This window comes from Adiantum capillus-veneris, chromosome 5 (assembly GCF_014529385.1).
Source record: "Adiantum capillus-veneris isolate H3 chromosome 5, ASM1452938v2, whole genome shotgun sequence".
Lineage (NCBI taxonomy): Eukaryota > Viridiplantae > Streptophyta > Polypodiopsida > Polypodiales > Pteridaceae > Adiantum > Adiantum capillus-veneris.
In genome coordinates, this window is record NC_140935.1 from 14176433 (window position 1) to 14199709 (window position 23277).

Genomic DNA, 23277 nt, shown 5'->3' on the forward strand with positions numbered 1-23277 from the left:
CCCCCTAGCTTGCTTGGGTCGACCCCCCCTTGTAGCTCATGCTTGAAGCTCATTGGACCCCTTCAAGCCTAGCCAATCACAAGCAGGAGCCATTACAACCAACATGGGTAGCCTTGGGACAAGTGTCCCCCTTTCCCCTTTGAGAGAGAGGACTTGATAAATGCAAAATCAATTAGATAATTCAAGTAATTTATCATTGGACCCCTTTGAAGCCTAGCCCATAGGCTTCAAGCAACACATGAAGGTAACATGGGTAGGGACCTGACATGTGTCCTTGCTGCCTCTTCAAGCTGGGGCTTCCCTTGTGAGTGTGAGTGTGTGTTCTCTCTCTCTAATCCCTAGGAAAAGGGCTCGCCCCCCCTCTTGTAGGGATGATTTTGACTTTAGGAGCTCAAGCACCTTAGTCATCAAGCATGACAAAGCACTTGAAGTAGGGGGTGTTCCCACAAGCATCTCAGGCAAGCTTCTCAAGGCACCTCAAGCACCTTAATCATGCACCAAGTCAAGCATGGAGCCATTCAAGCACCTCAATCATCTTAATCAAGCACCTCAAGCATGACAAGCACCTCAAGCACCTCAAGCACGACAAGCACCTTGAGCTTGGGCCGGGTTCCCACCTCAAGCTCAGCCCTAGCTTACCTAAGGTCAAAGGACTTTTACACACATTATTGGAGGTCTTCAATGAAGCTAACCCTAAGGTCTTATGCTCCATTGGTTAGCCTTGATCTTGATAGACCATCTCCCATTTGCGCAAGCTTGTTAGACATAAAACAATGCGTACTACCCGAATCAATGAGAAAATTCACAATTTCAGTTTCTATCTTACCCCGAATTCTTATGACGGATGCCCTTAAATGATGAACAGACGTTGTCATACATTTCATAGGAATTTCAGAGCACTTACCTTCCTCGCTCACTTCCTCAATCGTGGTGTCCATCGCATTCATTTTGGCTTCCATTCGTGCAAGAACCGCCTGATCAATCTCCTTATTTGGGCATTCGAACGTCTTGTGACCTTGCTCACCGCAACGGAAACATAACCCAAATTTCCTTGCTCGTTCTAGAAAAGCAGGATCATGTTGCCACCGCAACGGTTGTCGTCTTCTTTGATTCTCATTTGCATCATTTTGACCCAAATTTTGATTGCGGTTGTTTACAGCATTCTGATTTGTACTCTGATTTCGATTGAAATTCTGATTCTGATTTGAAAAATTATTGGGTGGTCTTCTTTGATTATTTGTAAAATTCCTTCGGGGAAACTCAGTGTTTGTCTGAAAAGGCCTATTCTACGTTCTATGCCCGGTAGATATAATTCTGCTTGGAGTAGGGTTGCGGCTCTCATACTTCACCTTCTTCTCATAATTTTCGGCCTTCGCAATAGCATCCAGAAAATCGGTAGCCCCTGCACCCTTTACTTGATAATACAGATCTTACGCAGTCCTTCGATAAATTTGTTTGTCAATGCCTCTCCATCTACTTTAGGTGCATACTTATGAAGTCGCAAAAACTTCTCCTTATACTCATGTACATTAAGACTTGGTTCGTCCTCAGGTTGCTGTTGAAACTTGTAAAACTCCATCTTTTTATCCATCTCATAGTGTGGAGAATAGTACCTTTTATACGCTTGCGTTTTAAATTCCTCCCAAGCTGTTTAAGGTATGCTTTCCACCAAATCTTTTCCGTTTGTCGAAGTTGAACAACGGCAACCTTTGCTTTTGCTTCTTCAGAGGAATTCTTCAATGCAAAATAATCTTCTAACTCTTCAATCCATGCTTCGAGATCTTCGTCAGTTTTCTCGATGCCATTAAACTCGTTAATCTTTGCCTTCTTGAAGACTTGCTGCAAAGCTGCCCTTTCAGAATATTCATCTGCATCTTCTTCATCACGTCTCCTTCTTCGTCCTGTCCTTTCATTAGGTTCCGCTTCGCCATCATCCCGCTCTCTTTCGTGTGGACGACCTCGACGTCGATCACCACCGTTCCCACTATCACCATCTCCATCATCACCACCATCACCACCGCCAGGTGCCCCACCGTTGACACGTTGATTATTGTGTCCTCGTGGAATAGCATGGTTTCCATCTTCTTGTTCACCATTAAGTTCCACATAGATATCAGGGTCTCGTGCTGCCTTGCCCCGCAGAGCCTCAGCACGCTCCTGATTTTGAAATTTCCAGATCTTCTCGTAGTCGTCGAATCAGGCCTTCTTGCTCCTTGATCTTCTTCTCGTATCCGTCCATGTCCAGAATCAACTGCTTGCTCTGATACCACTTGTCACAGGAACAGAATAATAGAGATAGACAGCAAAGACAGAGAAAGAGATCTTTGTATTGATAGTGTTTGATACAACAGAGGAGCAATAAAATATATGGGCGCACTCCGTTGTACGGAGCTCGAACCTCCGTACCACCCCCGAGCTTTAGTTCGCTTGCATGCAGTGTCTCACTCGTACTCGCACTCGCACTCCGTTGTACGGAGCTCGAACCTCCCGACCACCCTCAAGCTTTAAATTGCTTGCATGCAGTGTCTCATTCGTACTAGCACTCGCACTCTCACTCTCACTCGCACTCGCACTCGCACTCGCAGAAGAGAGATCGGTGAATCATCCCCAAAACGCACCACCTGTCTTTCTTTTCTGGTTTTTCCTCCAAAAGCATGCGACCTCCCAAAATAGCCACTTTTCTATTTTTGGCGTTCGGTCGACTCGACTTGCGCGCCAAAGTATACCTGCGAGAATAAGGTAAAAACGTGATCGCGAAGCGATCTATAAAGGTTAGATTTTTGAAACTTTTTTTTTTTTGGAAGTCCTAAAATTTTTAGCTGTCTTCAACTGAACATAACTCCCAAACAGAGCCAAAACAGCCCAAGTCCGTCTCACACAATCTTGTTGCCCTCGCTGCGCTCTTCGACGGCTATGTGATGAAAAATTTTCATAGCCTGCTCTGATTTGCTGAAAATCAACCGGCAAAACAGCATTTTCTACAAAAACGATGCAAAAACAACAAATCCCACTTTTTTCTTAATCTTTGGCCCTCAATGAGCATCAAAACATCAAAATCTCTAAAGACTCAGAGAACCAAAGTTGTTCCTTATAACACAGGCTTCAATCGCTTCATACATCACTTTTTCAAAATCCCACGTTAACACCTTCAAAAATGCCCCAGAAAGTGCCTTCCAGATCAAAAAAATTTATTGGACGGAAACAATCCACACATCCTTCTACACAGTGGACTAACTTTAAAACGACCAAAACTTCCTAGAAAAACAAAATTTATTGCTAAAACACTTCAAAATCAAGTCCTGTTACAACATACTACTCATAAAAATTTCAAGGTCCATGCTAAGAATGGGAGCCCATGTGTGATCAATTCCTTTGGGATACATATGGCAATGGCAAACTAGCTCTTTAGTCGAGGTGAATACCTGTTTAGCATTGCACATTGTTAATATTACTGGTGGGTCAAAAGCCCAACTAAATGTGCATTCTTCCCAGAGTGGGGTAGTCATAAGACATAATCCTAAAAAGAAAAGATTAAAAAACTTCTTAAGGTTAGGAACATCCAAGAGTGGGTTTACAAAAGAACGAGCACAAAAGTCCCTTTCGATTTTGCTCGCTTCATCAAGCATATTCGTCCATGTTCATCATGAGTTTCCTGCAGGTGGAAAGAACTTCAACATTTAACTACTTAAAAGCATAACAAAGCCATAATAATCTTTTTTGGCTGTAGTACATCAAGGGTTTTCTTAATCATAAAGCAGTGATTTTGTAGTAGGGCCAACATTTTGGCTAAAGGCAGGTCGTGCCGTGTTGGATTGGGAGGGTTGATGAGCGGGATTGGGCAAAAAATTAGGAGTAAATTGGTGTACGGCTACTATTAACGGAGACCGTTGGGCTGTTCTAGCTCTTGCGGGGGACATAGCTTGAGGTGTTTGTGCATTGAGGTGGTGTGTAGCACCCTTGCCCACGACTACTTCTTCCAAAGTCACTTGTGTGATGGCATGTTGAATAAAGTCGTCCACTACATGTTGCAAGTTAGCATTAGGTGGTAATTGATTGAACAACAGAGAGAAGCGAATGGCCTCCTTGAGGCGTTGCCTATAAAGTAAATGAGCTAGCAGTACCTTTAGTGCTTCTTTGGTCAGCCAACTTAGGAATGAGATGGTTGATTTCTTCAGGCTGGAGCTGGGGAAAAAATCCTACAGATGGTGGATGATCTTCCGCAAGGCATGATCAAACCACAAGACATTTCCGTCCTTGCACTGCCTAGCCTGCCCCAAAATTTCACAACCGCATTTAAGAGATGGCCTATGAACATTGCAAACTTGTGTCGTATAATTTGTATTCTGACTGGAAGTAGATATCACACCTTTAACTCCTATGGCACACCCAAGCTTGGTCTTGCACCTGTTGCTTTCAAAACAGGCCATGCTAAAAGGTGCTACAATAAGTGTGGTTTCAATAATGCTTGAAGAATTAGTGTCCAAAATTTTTGAGAGCCCAAGTTTTACGCTTTGCTTATCAGGGTAATTGAGCAAGGTCAACATTAGACCATCAGTGAAGGAAGCCAGTAGCATGAAGTTTCCATTTTCCAAGGCTTGTGATTAGCATCACCAAGTATTACCTCCAGGAGTCGGTAAGGAATGAAAGGCTCGGAGTAAGTTTCAAAAGATTTCTTTGTTGTGCTGGAGCTTGAGAGTGAGAACCTTTGCTCTGCAATCAATTGCTCTTCTTCATCTAGATCCTCCGGAATTAATGCGTTCTTTGTGTCCATGGGCGGTGAAAGTATGACTTGTGAGCTGTTGTTGAGGAGGTATTTCCTCTTTCGGCAGACCATTGGGTCATTTTGCAGCACTCTTCCATGAGCTTCCATAAACCTCCTCATGAGGTTTGGCGAATTCTCCAGCCATTCCTGCCTCTCCTTTTCATCATTTTCCACAATGTACGGGAGCTTGGCAACCAATCCTTGTAGGCGTGTGCAGACAGCTGCAGGCAGATTCTCCCTTGAGAGCGAACAAATTCTGAACCGAGCGGCTATTTTCAATTATGAGAGGATGAGTAGGTCACTGTTTTGATCAACATTAAGGGATCCGCTATCCAGCTAGATGAGCATTTGGTGGAACACTGGGTCCCTGATGCACAAAATAAGTCCCTATATGATGGGGGAGGAGGCGGGATGAGTAGCATGTAACCAAAAAGTGGGAGGGTAGTATCCCAACCTTCTGCAACCTGTTTCATAGATAGTCAAGTATAAGATAGGAATGAAAATAGACTAGCTTGCTCTGCAGAAAAAAAGAGCAGCCATCTGCAACCTATTCTTCAAGTGTTCAAACAGAGCTAAATATTGACCCTAATAACGAGTTCAACTGTTCGGGATACAGTTGTTGGATGAAATCATAAGTACGTATCTCTAACTACGCCCCTAAGTGGCAGTTTAGTTGAACGGTTTCGTGAATGCGAGATGCTAGCGGAACGATCAGCCAGACGTGTTGGGCAGCTAAGGCTTTCGTGCCATCCCTTGCCCCACCTGGGGTAACCATACAACATCGTTAGTGGAATCTTGAAAAGAGATTAGCAGGGAATGTTATACAAACATAAAAGAGCAAGCACATAATAGTTCTCCTCAGGGTTGCTTGCCCCTTTACCTTGGCTGACATGACGCGTTGTGAAAACATGATTTAAACATGAATGAAATAACGGTTGTTGATCTTGATGTAGGTTTTCATGGATGGAAATCCTCGGGGCCCAATCATTGTATAGGTGCAGACAGGAGTTCGATCTAGCCAACCTTGGCAAGGGTTTTATAGTTATATCAACAACTCCAGGTATTTTGTCATAGTTTTCCCTTTATTTGTTAAAGATTGAGATTGGCACAGGTGTTGGGTTAGGTGAGTGGTACGGTACCCCCACCCTTAGAAGAATTCTCATCTCTCTCTCATGAAGAGTCCTCTTCAATTTATCTATGTCCCTACTATACATGGAAGTGATACACAACTGAGATTATTTTTTATTGATTCACACGGATATTGTTTTGTATGTAAAAGAGCAAGCTATATGGTAGTTGGATGCACTAGAGGATACAACGGCTAGGGCAAAGATAATAGAATGTTGCAGGACTGTGTGGAGGTATCTTTACAGAGGTTGAGAGCGCTAAGAGAAGAGAGGCCATTTTTGGACACTTGGATTTGTGAGCATCTAGTTGAGGTTCTCTACCTTCGCATTTCATTGAGAGAGACAAGAGAAGAGAAGAAAAAAAGAGGACAATGTGGCGGTAGAGATAGATAGAGGTGAGGAGAGGTGCTCCCAGTTGGACATGTTTACGGGTGCATGGATCCTAATGATATACCTACATAGTCTTGATCTTATTTGGCAAAGACACCACAAACATCTATTAGAGTTATTGGGGATTCTACAATGCCATCTCCTTTGTCATAGATGTCGCCTGCATCTGGGTATTTTACCATGCTTGATGAAGATGGGTTTTAGCATATGAACCACCTCTTAGGGAATGCCACATGACATTACATGATAGTAGAGGGCATGATATGAAATGAACCCCATGTACATGAGGTGCATGTAGCTAGATGAACTCCAAATTCATTCCCCCCTTTCTAGGATCGACCCCTGTTTTTAGAAATGAATTCACATGCACTTGGCACCTAGTGAGGATGCCACCTTCACCAATTTTCAACTACTCTTAAGCCTATTTCAAGGCTATGAAGTGAGCTTCTTTGTATGGCCTTGATTTAGTTAAATAATCTAGTTTGCAACTTTGATTCACTATCTTGTTTATTACGCTTATGATTATGTCAAACTTGAATGGTTCTCCATAGCTCCATACCTAACAATTGGTATCAGAGCATAATGATTGTTAGGTGTAATTAAGCATTTGTGTTAGTGGACTGAAGTGGCTCGTGAATAGAGAGAGAAGAGTTCTATATGTGATGATCACACACAACCCTCAACAACCATATAATATTTCATTTCTTTTCATTTTCTCTCTCTCTCTCTCTCTCTCTCTCTCTCTCTCTCTCTCTCTCACTCTCAATGTGTGTGTGTGTGTGTTAGTGGGAGGGAGAAAGAAAAGAATAGGAGGGAGCATGAGAGAGAAGAGAAAGAGGGAGCATACCTAGATCTCCTTTCTCTCCTTGTGTATATGTGTGTGTGTGTAGAGAGAGAGAGAGAGAGAGAGAGAGAGAGAGAGAGAGAGAGAGAGAGAGAGAGAGAGAGAGAGTTACCTTTGTATTTCGTTGCTTGCCCGAGAGTGAGAAAACTTGGATCTAGATGTGAGTTATGGCACCCTTGGGTATTTTGCACCCCAACTGTTGGCGTCACTATGAGCGTCTCTGCTCATAGTGATGCCAATAGTGACGCCGCCAATTTTGAGCATCGTACAACGAGCATTGCTAATCTTAAGAAGACCTTGTAGTAGTGATAGTTTTGGTTCTTCCATGCAACTCCAGGAAAGGGGTGATAGGCTAGTGGCAAGGGTGAGAGCTGCACAACGCTCACTGAATAGAGAGTGCAAAAAACCCCGTATTTGATATTACAATGTGCATTGACATATATAATGCATCTCCATTTTTGGATTTGTGTAGCATAGGCGGAATATCCTCCTAGCTATCTAATGGTATTCCACTGAATCTATCAGCCCCAATCTCTAGCTATCGTGAAGATTTCCACATATGTCCAAAGGCAAAGGCACACTGTAACCCAAGAGATAGATATGTATCCATATATTTGGGTGGAATTACAAGCCCATCCCTTGTGAAATGGAGAAGATGCTCTCTATAGAAACCCATCTTTATTCCCAACTCCTGTGGTGGCTCTAACCATGTACTCCTAGTGTCCAATTTGGTTAGGTCCTAGCAAATGAGTCTAGTAATCTCCACTTGCATAAGAGATATCAATGGCGCATCAAAGGAGTATTAGAAGGGAGGCAAGCCGTCCATGATGGAGCCATGTATCTCCACTTGGTTAGGTCCTGGCAAATGAGTCTAGTAATCTCCACTTGCATAAGAAATATCAATGGCGCATCAAGGGAGTATTAGAAGGGAGGCAAGCCATTCATGATGAAGCCATGTATCTAGAACCATGATGACATATGTGCATACCAGCATGATGTGTCCCTATGTAAAGATAATTGTCTAGAGGGCTCAAGGCCCAATCTGGTTAATTTATCTTTGGTAGTATCCCATAAGTTGTGCATAAAGGAGACTGACTTGATAAGCACCCCTATCTCTATAGGGGGTTTGCTAACTTTGTTTTAATGATCTCATGTTGTAGGGAGGCCTTGGCGCCAATAAGTTGAGAGATGATACATACCAAGGGCCTCTCCATACCTCTCCACCCATTGAACCACAAATGGTCCCCAAACCTGAACCTGAGCTTGAACCCCATATAGCATAGCTAAGGCTACCAAGGTATCAAAGAGCCAAAACTTTGCTCGAGGTTCCTTGAACTAAACCTATGAACACATCCTCTCCAATCCTCCCAAGGCCGCATACGCTCTGGTTAGTCTAGTCTTTGTTGCTCACTTCAAAGAAAACCCATGCCCAATGAAGACTACCCCAATGAAGTGTATGCATCTGGGTACTCTAGAGTCTCCTGACCATAAATAAATGTTTTTTGTGATCTCCTTATCCATTGTAGTGTGGTGTTCAACACCATACGATCAATGATGGCCTTGAGTGTCAGAATATGGTCAAGGGTGCCAAGAAGCCTCTCCTGAAACCAACCTGCCCCGCTACCCGTATGCCCTCACTCTCTACACATCTCCTCAATTTTTGCTCAAGGATAGATGCATAACCGTGCCAATGTGTGTGTCCAATCATAATAGTACGATAGTTTCTAGGCTCCATAGGATCACCTACCCTGAAGATAGGCACAATATTAGATAGTCTCCAAGTCTCAGGTAGACCCTCACACGATACTATTGAACAACACCTCTACTAGAATATCTCTAGCATGTATAAAGTGCTATGATACTAGATCACATCACTACAACACAACATGGAGATATCGAGGCGCGTATATCGATGAAATTAGCGGGCATCGATATACGCGATATACGAGTGGAAAGGCTTTACTTCCCACGTGTATATCGACGCCTATAGCGACACAAAAAAAATTGGGGGGAAAAAAGCGAAACCCGCGAGCAGCAGGGGCCATTTTTGCCTCCGCTCTGCTCAAATCTTGCCCCCCCCCCCCCCCCCCCCCCCCCCCCCCCCCCCCAACCCCTCTTTCTCTCTCTCTCTACATCGTGTGTGTGTGTGTGTGTAGGAAAGAGAGAGAGAGAGAGAGAGAGAGAGAGAGAGAGAGAGAGAGAGAGAGAGAGAGAGAGAGAGAGAGCGGTGTGTGTGTGTGTGTGTGTGTAGGAAAGAGAGAAAGAGAGAGCGGTGTGTGTGTGTGTGTAGGAAATAGAGAGAGGAGAGAGAGAGAGAGAGAGAGAGAGAGAGAGAGAGAGAGAGAGAGAGAGAGAGAGAGAGAGAGAGAGAGAGAGAGAGAGAGAGAGAGAGCGGTGTGTGTGTGTGTAGGAAAGAGAGAGAGAGAGAGAGAGAGAGAGAGAGAGAGAGAGAGGGAGAGAGAGAGAGAAATGTGTGTGTGTATGTAATCAAAGAGAGAGAGAGAGAGAGAGAGAGAGAGAGAGAGAGAGAGAGAGAGAGAGAGAGAGAGAGAGAATTAATGTATGCTTAGGAAATTAAAATTAAAGAAAAATAATTAAAGAGAGAAATGAAATGAAATGTTATATTAATGTCTTCGAAAGGCCAAAGTGACCTATGAGACATGAGACAAGAAAGTTACAATGTGATGGATCTAATACAAAGTTAGAGTAAGAAGATGACAAAATAAAATATTATGGAATCCTAAATTGCTGGGTATGGACTAAACGGCTAAACCAGCGAGCTGGGATAGGTAGATCATAGGAGATCCAGCAGCTGTTGCTGGCGGATCTCATCAATCTCCTCCATGGTCAGTAGTCTGACCGGGCGTTATGCATGTCGAGGCAAAGTGACCTAGCTAGATCCTCTGATGCAGCCTCTGTCGATGTTGTGTAGTCCTCCGCAATCGTGGACGTCTAGATCTCCCTAGCTCAGTCGCTCGTTCGATCAGTAGAGAGATAGGGAAGTAGAGAGCGAGAGAGAGAGAGAGAAAGAGGTAAGTAGAGAGAGAGAGAGAGAGAGATAGGAAATAGAGAGATAGAGAAAGAGAGTTATATATATATATATATATATATATTATATATATATATATATATATATAATATATATATATATATATATATATATATATATATATATATATATATATATATATATATATAGAGAGAGAGAGAGAGAGAGAGAGAGAGGTAGGGAAGTGAAGAGCGAGAGAGAAAGAGAGATAGCGAGAGCGAGATCGAGAGAGAGAGAGAGAGAGAGAGAGAGAGAGAGATAGATAGATAGATAGATAGTTCTATTATCGTCCTGGGAGGTCAAATATGACCTATGGGACCAAATGAACATGTCACGTGGTGTGAGTGGAGTTCATAAGTGACTCTCGATGCTCAAAAATGGCTGAAATGAGCGTCGCAATAGAGAGTCCACATCGTGGTTGGGAGAGGAAGGTATGTAGGGAGAGCTCATGGCTGAATATATGGGGAAAAGAGGACCTAATGTGGTCAAAAGCTGAGCACTCAAGTAGTGTGTGGTACTCACTCTCTCGCACTTGACGAGGGCATAAGGTATGTAGGGAGAGCTCATGGCTGAATATATGGGGAAAAGAGGACCTAATGTGGTCAAAAGCTGAGCACTCAAGTAGTGTGTGGTACTCACTCTCTCGCACTTGACGAGAGAGAGAGAGAGAAAGATAGATAGCGAGAGTGAGATCGAGAGAGAAAGAGAGATCGAGATCGCTTTTTTGAGCAAGAACCATGCAAGGCTTCTGAATCTTTCTCAAGTTGCTCATTTATCTCCACATTATCTTCTGTCTTGGACATGGAGGCCCGGTCCGGTTTACAATCAGGTAGAAAACTTTCATTGGGCTGAGAACTTCCATGGCTTGTGCTTTTATCAAGTGCGGCATTGGAAAGCTTTCTCTGACAGGCTACCTCAGAATGGAGGCAGGTGGGTTCGTAGATAGAGAAGAAACTATGGAACTAAAAGAGGCAAAGGGGTTTTGTCTGCTACATGCATTGCCATGTACACCTGGGAGTGCACGTATGTGTCTACCCATATAGGATTTGACCAATAAAGACGAGATTTTGACCTGGTGGTCTTGATCTCCGTACACCTCTGGACCGAGGTGTACGGAGATTGGGCAAGACTAGAGAATGCGAGGTAGTTTACATTGTGAGGAGTATATATATATATATATATATATTAAAACAACAGTCATGATCATTGTAGATGGCAACGTCATCAACTAACATGGAGGAAAAGATTGCATGCTCGTGCACGCTCTGCAAGTATCAAATCCTGCACAAGCATAGGATATGTAATGAGCATGTGCACAAGTACGAAGAGATTGCTAGAGAAACCATATAGAATCTGCGATACGACTCCTACGGAACAGGCATTGATTTCCGCGACATAGCACCTACATCTGAGAGAGAGAAAAAAAAAATTATGCGTGAAGGTCCGACCAATATAGAGCCACGGATGGAAGCAAAAAAGGGCTTACAGAAAGAAGACGACGGCATGGAGGAGATGCTAGATGCCTTCTTCCAGACAAGCAAGGAGAACGCGAACGAAGCAGCACCAGAAGCCGTGCGCCTATCTCATGAAGACATGTTGAGGAAGTTGGCACGTCAACCAATCTATGAAGGCGCAGAGATTTTCCGATTGCAATGGTGATGTGCTCGGAGAGCTTTTTAATTTAATGTGGCTTAAACAGGTTATTGCGGGAGCAACTTCTCCTGGCTGGTAATGAAATGCCCCCCTCTAGGCCAGACGCAAAGCAACTTCTGACCTCAGTTGGCTTGGACTACAACAAGATTCATGCATGTACAAATGACAGATATACGAGGGATGACGCAGACAAGCCAGAATTGACACTTGTAGATGAAGATACAATGGATGAAGACAATCTGCCAGAACGAGTTGGGGCAAAGTTATGTTTGCAATTAGAGATAGATGATGATATGGTGCAAGATCTTATTGATGATGCCTCACTCGTTGAGGCCTAGGCCTGTAAGTGTTTGTGTGAAGACTTTGATTTAAAATTAAGCTTAAAGTTAATTTAAACAACTGTGTTCTGACGCTTTATTTTACTTTCTTTGTGCAGGACTTTAGTATGGCAGACGAGATTCCAAATCCTGCTTCCATGAGTGCACATGCATTCATGGGCTTCGTTACATGGATGACACCTGCTCAGATGGCAGAGGATTCTCAGTACTGGGTAGCCAGAGGCACGGGTACTACGCCTCCGGGCTTCACACCCGAGGGACTGACGCTTTGGGGGGGGACGCCTACGGGGTTCAGGACACCTATGGGTACGACGCCTTCTTCTCCCATCACGGCCGCTTCGACACCTAGGGGTGGGGTAGAGGCGGGTACGTCCTCATCTCTACAGCACAGGCGCACTCGCCGATCTCGGCGATCGTCAGGTGGAGGTGGTGGTTGCTGTCGAGGAGGGTCCACAGATGCTTCGACCCCTCCTCGCTCACGACCCCCGTCTTACCCAGGCACACCTCTTGACACACCTCTTGGCACACCTTGGACTCCTTGGGGGGCACACGATCCTAGTGCCTCCAACCTCTATACTGTACGGGGAGATGGTTCTGTTGACATGGATAGAGTCGGGGCTGAGATGCGACAGCGGATTCGCCAGCTCATGGAGCTGTAGTTTTTGACCAGCATTCTGACGTCTTGGGGTCAGCAAGACAAGGAAAAAGTCACTTACATAGTGCAGGAGACCATCCTGAGAGAGTACCAGCCTGCTCTGGGTTCTTCCATTGTTTCGGCGTGGTGGATCAAGGGTGTTGCACGGGACACCATGAAATATCGACGAGATGCAGCTCGGAAGTCTTTCAGGACCGACTCGCCGAAGCCTTCGGGCATCCCACACGAGACGTGGCTGCAGATCAAGGAGGATGAGCGGACAGCGGCCACGCGATTCAGACAGCAGCGTGAGGCCGCGCAAGTACGACAGATGACTAGGGGGACATCTCATCTTGGCAGCGGAGGCTTCGACACCTTTTGCTATGAGTTTGTGAGTTTCTAATCCAATCTTAACTATGGCGTTTTTTAAAACGCGATGAATCATGTATTCTTATTACTTTGATTTTTGTATAAACGTAGAATCTTGCGATGCATCGAGCTCCATCACGCGAGGAGGGGTCAAATGGATATCGCAGAGGTATCTATGAAGTACTGAATGATCTTAAAGCTTCAGGAGAGCTTGTAGACTGGGAGGCCTTACAGTCTCGCTGATCGCTTGAGGTGAGACGTTAATATGTGTGAGTTGATTTAATTAAGTCAGTATATGTGAAGTAATATCAATACTAATTTTGTGAGTTTTCCTATGTGCACGTTGCGACGCCTAGTCATTAGTGGACCAGATTTCATCTATATGCTTTGTGAGACACAAACACGCTTCTGTGTCTCTTTTTTGTACAAATAGTTAGTGTTCAGACAGTTATGGTTTCCCTTATGGTTATGATTATTGTCATTGTCATTGTATAGACAGTTATTGTTTCTCTTTCTGGTTATGCTTATGGTTATTGTTAATTTTGTTCATGGTTATGGTTATCTGCATTATGGTTTTGATCAAAGTGGTTATAGCCGGTTATGGTTTTAAGTTACGGTTATGCTTTTAAGTTATGGCTATGCTTTTCAGTTGGTACGGTTGTATTTCATTGGCCTTGAATCTCATGTGAGAGCTTACATGGATAGCATGTAGGAGGCATATACATGATATGGTTTTTTTTGAAAAGTTTATGTAAAAACAAAGGGAACTCTCCCAAAATTTCTGCGCGCGGGAGCATGGTTGATATTTTGGTGCTACTCGCTTTCTTGGGCAGACCGCAGGAAGTCTAGCTGTGGCTGTGTCCATCTTTTAACTGGGCACAGGCCAGGCTACTTGCCCTCTGCCCAAGAATTTTTTTTTTGTAGCTATGGTCGTCGCTATATGCGTCGCTATGCCCGTCGCTATGAGCGTCGGTATCCGCGTGCTAATAGCGACTGGTTTCACAGCGACGCGCATAGCGATGGGCAGCGTCGATATATACGTCGATAACACCTGTTTTTGTTGTAGTGCATGATGATATGCACTCTTGGTCCTAATCCTATCAATGGACATCTTTAGCATCTCAATGGTAAAGAAGGTACTTGTATATGGGCATGGCTCAGGAGAATTTGAAAGGGGTGTCTATCTAGGGACCATATATAAGGATGTTTCATATTCATTCCACAATTCAAGAGAAGTAATCACTGGGGGAGGGAAGGGTTCATACAAGAACCATGCCTCTCTTGAGTCTCTACTCAAGAACAACTAGTATAAGTCTTGATTCATTTGAGCTAGGAATGCTCAAATGAATCAAGTATAGGAACAACTAGTATAAGTCTTGATTCATTTGAGCTAGGAACGCTCGCTTTTTTATCATACAAGGAACTAAAAGGATATTCAAGATTGTGTGTGATTGATGATCTCTAGGAGAAGATCCCTTTGATGATGTGTTCTTGTCTCTTTGTACTCCTCATCCTTCCAATTGTTTTGAAACATGCTCCAGGAACAATGTCTCTGATCATTCTAAGTGTGTGGGTATGTCTTTGTTGCCACATCATGCAATGTCTCAGTCGGTAAAGTGGCGATCTCCTCCACTCAGAGTCCTAGCTTCTTTGTTGTACATAGATGACTATAGATCTTCATTGTTCCATGACATAGTCCACTATGTTGGCCCCATGCATGTGTGGAAAGAATGTGAAACTGGCTACTCTAGAAAAACATTGTAGGTCATTAAGTATGGCGAGACCATATGTTTTTTGTGTTGATCACCAATCTATGTTCACGATGTTGGACAAAAGAAAAAGAGGGACGACTCTATAGCTTTATAGCCCAAGAGCATCACCTTCGCACAAAACATTATCCCAAAACCACTCTTAGTAAACCCCAACCAAAAGTCCTATGCTCCCTTGGAAATTTACAAGCACACATCCACCCAAAGGACTATAGCACATAGTAACAAAACCCTCTCAAAGCACGGATTTATAGCATGCTCCAACCAATGCATATGAAGACAAGGGCCCCCCCTTTAATAATTGAACATCACAAAGCCACAATTTCAACATCAACTCCACAATTCATAGATACATGCCCTCCCAATCTACCTGCACGCAATTTTCCACTAGGCTACCATAGGCATAACCCTACAAAGAACTCGCCGTAACTTGAAGAGAACAACTCCAATTGGGGCACTTTAAAGCTTGGAAGCAAGCTAAAAAAATGAATGGAAATAAATCTGAAGGTGACCAAAATTGATTCAGTGTGCCGCTATGTGAAAAATTGACACGGACAGAGAGCTGTCCTGATACAACTACACGTAGAGAAGGCAAGGAGAGGGCAAAAAACTACATCAGAAAGCATCAAGGAGAGACAAGGACCCAAAACCTGACAATTCCTTATCTTTGAGTGAAATTTTGTAAGATTTTACATGATTAATAGTTATATACAAGTCTCACTTCAAGAAACTCACTAACAAGCACTTACAGTAACCTAAGATCTGGCATTACCCTAGCGACTTGCATTGCATGTACATGTGCTTTCAAAAGAAATCATAAAAACTCAAAAGAACATGTCCAAACACTCTAATGAAAGTGTATCTCAAGACCATATGTACAATTTTTACAAAATACGGGTATCTCAAAATGCGCACAACAACGCAATGCTCTTAACACTTTTGTTTCATGTTTGCTATGCTCTTCTTTGGTCTTGAGAAAAGAATGATGCCATTGAAAAGGTACTCATATCTTGTATATGCTCTTGAATAATCTTTTCATCATCCTATTGATCATTGCAAGAGCATTTGTGGGACCAAAAGGCATCAACAAAAACTCATATAATCCAAAGGATGCCTTCAACGCCATGTGCGATAGTGACTTTCAAGATTGATTTGATTTGATTGAATCAAGGAGAATCATGTACGTAATCTATCATGTATATCACACATCTTGTGTATTGGAAACTTGATCTTGATGGTGATTATATAAAGAGCTCAATAATCGATACACATCCTCCAAAATCCATAATGCTTTTGCGTAAGTAGCATTGGAGAACAAAAAGGCAAAGAACTATGTTGGATCAAGCCCTTCTCTAAAATATCGTTGGCTTGGGTCATGATTTTTTTCCTATTGAGATCCCCTTACATTATGGTTTGGAGAGGTGTTCCCCAGAATCAATTGAGTCAATCATGTGATCTTTAGTCTTTCTAGACGTAGCTCACCTGATAAACACTCCGAGAGAAATTGGGGAAAAAAATGAAGCTTTGCCACTTAACTCATAAGAAATTGATCCTCAAACTGGTCCATATATTTTAGAAAGATTGAGCAAGTAGAAAAACTCGATTTCATCAATTTGGAAATTGCCGAAGGCAATACAAGTAGAAACTGATCCATATATTTTAGAAAGATTGAGCAAGTAGAAAAACTCGATTTCATCAATTTGGAAATTGCCGAAGGCAATACAAGAGGGAACAAGAGAGACTAACTTGCCCTTCAACTTTACATCTATAACCACATCGTTGCCTTTGCTATTCTTGAGTTAAAGCTTCCTAGCCTTTTACTAGACCACCACATCATGTCGTGTGATGCCAAGGCATCCACAAGAGCAAATCACACACCTGCAGTCACATGACATGAAAATCCTCATGCCCAATGTAGCCCTGACAATGCAAGTGGATCTTGCCAATGAGAGGCATTATGGTGGATTTATGCCCGTGTGCCACCATCAATCTATCCATTTGTGGTCCCACGTCCTCAGCTTTACTCTAATACAAGCCACTTGCTTGGTAAAGGTAAAGGCCCCCATGGAAAAGAAGATTTAAAAACCCTTGATCTTATAGTTTACCCCAAACTTTTCAAATCTCAATACTGGCATCATTGTGGTTCTTGGGAAGCCCCATAAAATTTGATACTAGTCTTGCTTTCTCGTCTTTCACTTATTCACTCACTCCTTTGCCACTTTTTATGTTTTTGGCTCATCATTTATTTGTTCCTTACGACATTTTGACAAATTGTGCCGTACTTTGCCACGTCTTTAGCACTTTCCTTGCTTATAATATCGAGCCTTTTGCTCGACAGCCATTTGTCCCACATCTCCTACATCCAGCTCTCTAAGCATCTTGTCTGAAGTGTCATAGAAGACTATTTGAATGACCGTTGCCCGTCCAGGCATTGAAGTCCCATAGGAGGATGATGTTACCATCCTTGGGAAACTTCCATATCTAGGACAAAGAAAGGTGAGTGCTCTCTAAGCCCATCATAGATTGATGTACTAGGCAAAAATTAGCATATAACAATGTATAAAAATCAGCTTGTAGTGGCCCTCATCCTCAGCCACATGTATGTAGCATGATCATCTCTTTGTAAAATGTGTTGAAGTGGTTGCAACTCCTCTATGGATAGTAATGCTACTCCCTCTGATCCTCTGCTCCCATGCCCAAATCTCGTGTGAGTCCAAAAAGCCATCTTGCATCTATATCCCACCACATGTGGCATCATCTCTCCAGGGTCTTGATGACTCTCTAAGAAGAATATAGTGTCCATGTCCTGAAATCTATCTTCAAAGGTGCCCACATGGAGCCTATAAGATCCATCACAATTCCAAGCTTCCATCTTCAATATGGTCACATATAGGGCTCATTCTATGATCTAGAGATTTGTTCTACAATCACCACCCAACCATCTCTGTAGAAGGTCAAATTTTCCTTCTCCCTTGTTGTTAAAATATTTGACATCACCTCTCTCATGTGAGCTAGCTGAGAGAGAGAGAGAGAGAGAGAGAGAGAGAGAGAGAAGATGGCCATCTTCACTAGCATGAATCAATGCATAGCTAAGAGAACATAGTCACATTCTAGATGTGGAGCTTGACTCTCCCAAAAACCTCACATAGGTGCCACATTCAAAGGATGATACAAAAGCTAGGGCATATTAGCTTGAACGGGGCCTGCATCACTCAATGTTGTATCCCAAGTACCATTTACCTCCAATTACCTTACATGCATGGAAGTTCATCAAACAATTCTTTATTTTTAGTTTTTCAGTTGATTGATGTGCTTATCAGGTTAATTTTGCATTAATGATGTTTTTCATTGCCCCCCAAACCTACACACACACACACTCGCTCACTTACTGGATAGGAGAAATGAATTATGAAATAAACTGAAACGTGGGATGGGTTTCCTAACCTCACTCTTATCTTCTTGCACACATAGCGAGAACCACGAACATAATTGTCAATCCATGGGACAAAGCTGACTTGACTAGTGCATAGAGGCTACAAGAGGGTGTCAATCTCTTGGAAAACAACAGACAACTTGCATCTAACACAAGCTACACTCAAATGACCTAAGTCATCAAAAGCTAGTCACTACTCGGCAAACAAAACATGACTGTTACAACATCAAAGGATATCTGAATGTTACAAAACTTCTAGGAAAAGCATATAAGACCTAAGTACACATACAATGATCTCAAATCTCACTTTTGATGGAGTGCAAAAATCGAGATTATTAATAGCAGTGAGTTTTTGACCTAGTGGTTTTTGACTCCAAATGCAATTAAATGCTTAGCAATGATGTCCCAATACCCCACCTACGCTTACTTTGTGATTTCCTATCTTAAATTCCTACTCATGATAAAATTAGGCAGCGGGTTGGTGATGCCAAAAGCTACGGTTTACCATAATATGTTTATGTCAATGCGTAGATCTCTTACTTGCGATTGCAACGCAACAGACGACACTGCAATGTGACAACCGACAAGGGAGTAGGCAGAATGAGAAGGAGAGAAGTGAGCATCGTGAGCTCACACTGTGTATTTCTTATCCAAAACTTGATAATAACTTATAAAAATTGTCTTTTATACCTTAGCCAAGGTGTTTTGGTCAAAAAATAATCATCTAGGAGCTCTAACTAAGGATAGCTTGATACAATCAATTATAATACTACACTTGGAAAATAGAAGCTACAATATTCTTGATTTATTAAAAGAATAAGTGTTTTTACAATAAAAGCTCCAAAAAAATGTTGACATGGGTTAGCTTGCTGCTAAAATTACCCCCTTCCTTGACTGTGTCGTTCCTTGACAGAGTTTTGTGGACTGAAATAGTCTTCGGGTTGATGACTGGTGAGGCGGTCTTTAAGTGCTTGTAGAGCTTTTTTAAATATGATGTGGCGTTCTTCTTCAGGGACTTGCAGAAACTGAATAGTGACTTTGTTTCTTAATTTGATGATGGCTGAATATTTGATAAAATTTGCTATCAGATTGTTGATCACTAGCCCAAACATCTTTGTTTGCCATGTGAAGAATCCTGTGTAAAAAGCCTCTTTGAATGCTGACATATTTCTTGATGGCAAGAACATATATTTGGCATAGAAGCCCTAGAGAACTTCTTTTGAAGGTTTTCTACTCAAATCTTAGCACAAACCTTTGTTACCTTGTAAGAAAGACATCCACGGGGCTCTTGCTTGCTCTGGCTCATGGAAAATTGCATGTGAGAAGCATTCTGCAGATTTTATATAGCATTGCACCATTAGGGCCAAAAACGACTCAAAAAGGGTTTTTTGTTCATCTAAGGATTAAGGAATAGTCCAATAGTTATTTGACACGTATACAAAAGTATGGCACTCTTGTCTCCTCTATTGTGGGTTTTGGTTGTCCTATTTTGATGGACTAAATGTCTTGATCACAAGGCTGAAACTGCTATATTTGGGTGCTTTCGGCGAGAGAGCTCATTAAATTTGAGGCTCAACGCAATGAAGTCTCGTATTTTATTCTATTTTATATTTCACAAAAGCGTTGTCAAAAGATACGAAATCTATGTCAGAAGGCTCTCAAAACAAGAGCATTAATGACAAATCACCTACTTTTTTCAAACGTATACCTTTCTTGCTCTCTAGTTTGTGAGAGGTTTTAAGTCTTTTCGTCTATACTTTCTTTCTTCTCTAATCTCTGAGTTTCCATGGCGTCTTTTGCACGTCGCCCTTCACATAACATAACTTCTTGTGACTTTCATAACGTTAGAGAGGATGGTCTTTGGAAGTCCATATCTTTTCGTGTGAATGACTCGATAACAATGCTTCCTTCATGCAAAGGTGTACACAGAGTGAAGAGAACTAAACGCGATAAAGTAAAAAACCATTGGAAAGGTCGTGTTCTTGCTTTCAAAGTGACCGACAATGGCTGGCTAGTTAAGGTTCAACATGTGTACATGGCCAAGGATATGGTGTTAGACTGGGAAGAACATCCCACACTGCATTCTTACTGTAAGTACAAAAAAAACTATTTGATACAGTGAATTTTTTTCATTATCCCATTGTTTTTCTCATTTTTTGATTCTATTCCAAATATATTTCCTTCAACAGCTGTGGAATGGCAGCCTGTGGAGAGTCTAAGTGGGACATTCAAAGCAATGCATAAAGGGATTGCAAATGCTATGTATGCTGACAAGCCACCTTCCTTTTACAAAACAATGGATTTGTTTGTCTATTTTGCAGAATACAAAGTTCCATCACGAGAAGGTGCATATGGAGAACTACATCAGTTACCCGTTCCCACCATAAGTTCACTTGACTGGGAAGCTCCTGATGCATGTACTATATCAAGCTTCAAATCCAAGATCAAAGAAGACATCCTTAAAGCTATGTCGCCGGGAAGGATATCAAGAAGGATTAAAGTTCAATGGTTCTTGCCTATACATGTCTTTGTGGCATGTTTCAAAACAATGGATTTGCAGAGGACAAAGACGATGTGTCTTAATAGAATACTTTCTATGACTAAACTGGATAATGTTCTTGGAGACGGATGGAGCACCAAAGAAACTTTCCATATTGGTGACAATATTAGTTGTAGAGTAAGCCCAAATTCTATGTCTATCTCATATCAACTATGTCGTCAATCATTAGTTCTGGGCTACAACTATAGGAGATGGAGAAGCAAATTAGGTAGCTGGGTTCCTCTGGACTCTGAGGAAAATTGTCCATAGTTTGAACTAAAGGTCATAGTACATCCACACACCGAGTATAGAAGCCTGATAGTAACAACAAATTGGAGACTAAATGATGTTAGAGAATCTCTTGAGTTTCTTGATGAAACATATCTCGAGTATAGATTCAAAGTGGATGAAATTGTGGTGAGCACAAGGATGGAGAATTCAACCTCTTGCATCACATGCCTTCCCCCAAAAAGAGTTGTATTTGAGCCACTTGCAAGGACTTGAAAAAACAAGTTCAATATTGTAATCATTTTGCAAATATATTTATCTTTTCTCTACTTATGTTGTTTTAAACTTACATGACATCATGATACACATTTAATAATCGACAGTTGGTATTAAGTATTTGAAGTACAAAATTATGAATCACTAAAGGGTATATATATATGTTCATATGGACAAAATGAACAAAAGTGTACATAGCTTTTGTGGACTATTCAATCATGAAATTCCACTTTTCTTTTTGCCTGAGAGGATTCTGCGTCCTCAGAAACCCTTTTCCTTTTGTGTTCAGAAGGGGGTGAAAGTTCAGGAGTGGGTGGTGGTGGTGACTTGGCAGGGGTTGGTGCTTTGGACCCCTTAGGGCTTGGCACGGGTGACTTGGCAGGGGTTGGTGCTTTGGGCTCCTTAGGACTGGCTGGCTTGGGTGATTTGGCAGCTTTCTTTGGCAACATGAATGGTAGCTTGAAAGGTGACCTAGGTGCCTCACCCTTATTGTTCTTAAGTGTACGACGCTTTTGAACCTTGAATTTCAATGGTGAGTGGAATGGATGGCCCTTTGTATCTGCTCTTTTTTTTGCAGGGCTCTTAGTGGGACTCTTTCCCTTGGCAGTCTTCTTAGTGGGACTCTTCCCCTTGGCAAGGATCTGCTTTTTGGTAGGACTCTTCCCCTTGGCAAGTATCTTCTTCTTCGTGGGACTCTTCCCCTTGGCAGGACTCTTCTTGTGATCCTTTTTCTTTGTATGGATTTTCTTTGCAGGACTGTTCTTCTTTTGATCCATTTTCTTTGCATCCAAACCTTTGGTGGCTCTACCTTTCTTTGGTGGCAAAGGAGAATCTGGATCATTTGGATTTATTGATCTTTCCAAAACCATAGAAACAGCCTTCTCTCTCACCCACGTGACCCAAGAATTTGGATAGTCATGCAACTGAAAAAAAATAGGAAAAGGAACTAAAGGACATGAGAACATACATACATAAAACATCAAAATAAATACATGAACCACACTTACAGTGAGTGTAGTCATCCGGCAGCTTGACTCAAGATATCTCCATGCATTTGCAAGCACCCTCCATCCACAAGATGTTGAGTCTGTCTGTAAAGGCACTTTTTTATTGTAGTACTTGAAAGATTCTATATTGTCATCCTTATTTGTGGTACTCAGGTGACCAACAATAAGTTTGGCAGCACTACAAGAAGGCATTGAATCAAAAAGCTACTAATAGAAAACAATGGGCCATCATCAATCATAGATTACAGTTTACTTTTCCCATGGATACTTGACAATGAATTCATAAATATAATATCTTTCTCCAAAATATTGAAGATAATAAGACTCCAATGTCCTCTACAAAATAAAAACCAATTAGCTAAGAATACCACAAAATGTTAAAAATAACATGTAAGGAGTTAAGAATTACCCTTCAACATAGGGGTATAATATGTAATTGCAGGTCAGCATGATAAAATCATCAAAAAAACTTGAAAGGATTCCTTGCTTGTTAAAAAGGCACTATGTCACTAGAGGGTCAAGTATGGCAATTTGCATAGCTAGAGCCTCTGGAAGATCCCTCATAAGACACGTGGAAAAGGAAACACAAGCCCCAATGAGCCCCTTGTGCCTGTCTGCCTTGCACATACACTAATAATTAGCAAAGCAACACATACCTAACACAGATATAGAGCACAGTGTCACCAAGCTCAATGTTGGGATTTACAAGCATACTTGTGTCTTGAGGGAATATGTCCAAATATGCCTCAGTATCTCCAAACAAGGAGACATCCACCACCATTTGGCCTGTGACTTTTTCATAAAGAAGAGAGTTGGATGGTCTTAAAATTTCAGCTTTCTCTTTAAGGATAGCATCCTC

At 42.1% G+C, this 23277-nt stretch overlaps 1 pseudogene; it reads right to left on the reverse strand.

Moving 5' to 3' along the window:
• Positions 1–4543: 4543 nt before the first annotated feature.
• LOC147456902 (uncharacterized) overlaps positions 4544–23277 on the reverse strand; it is a 43697-nt pseudogene continuing 24963 nt past the window's right edge.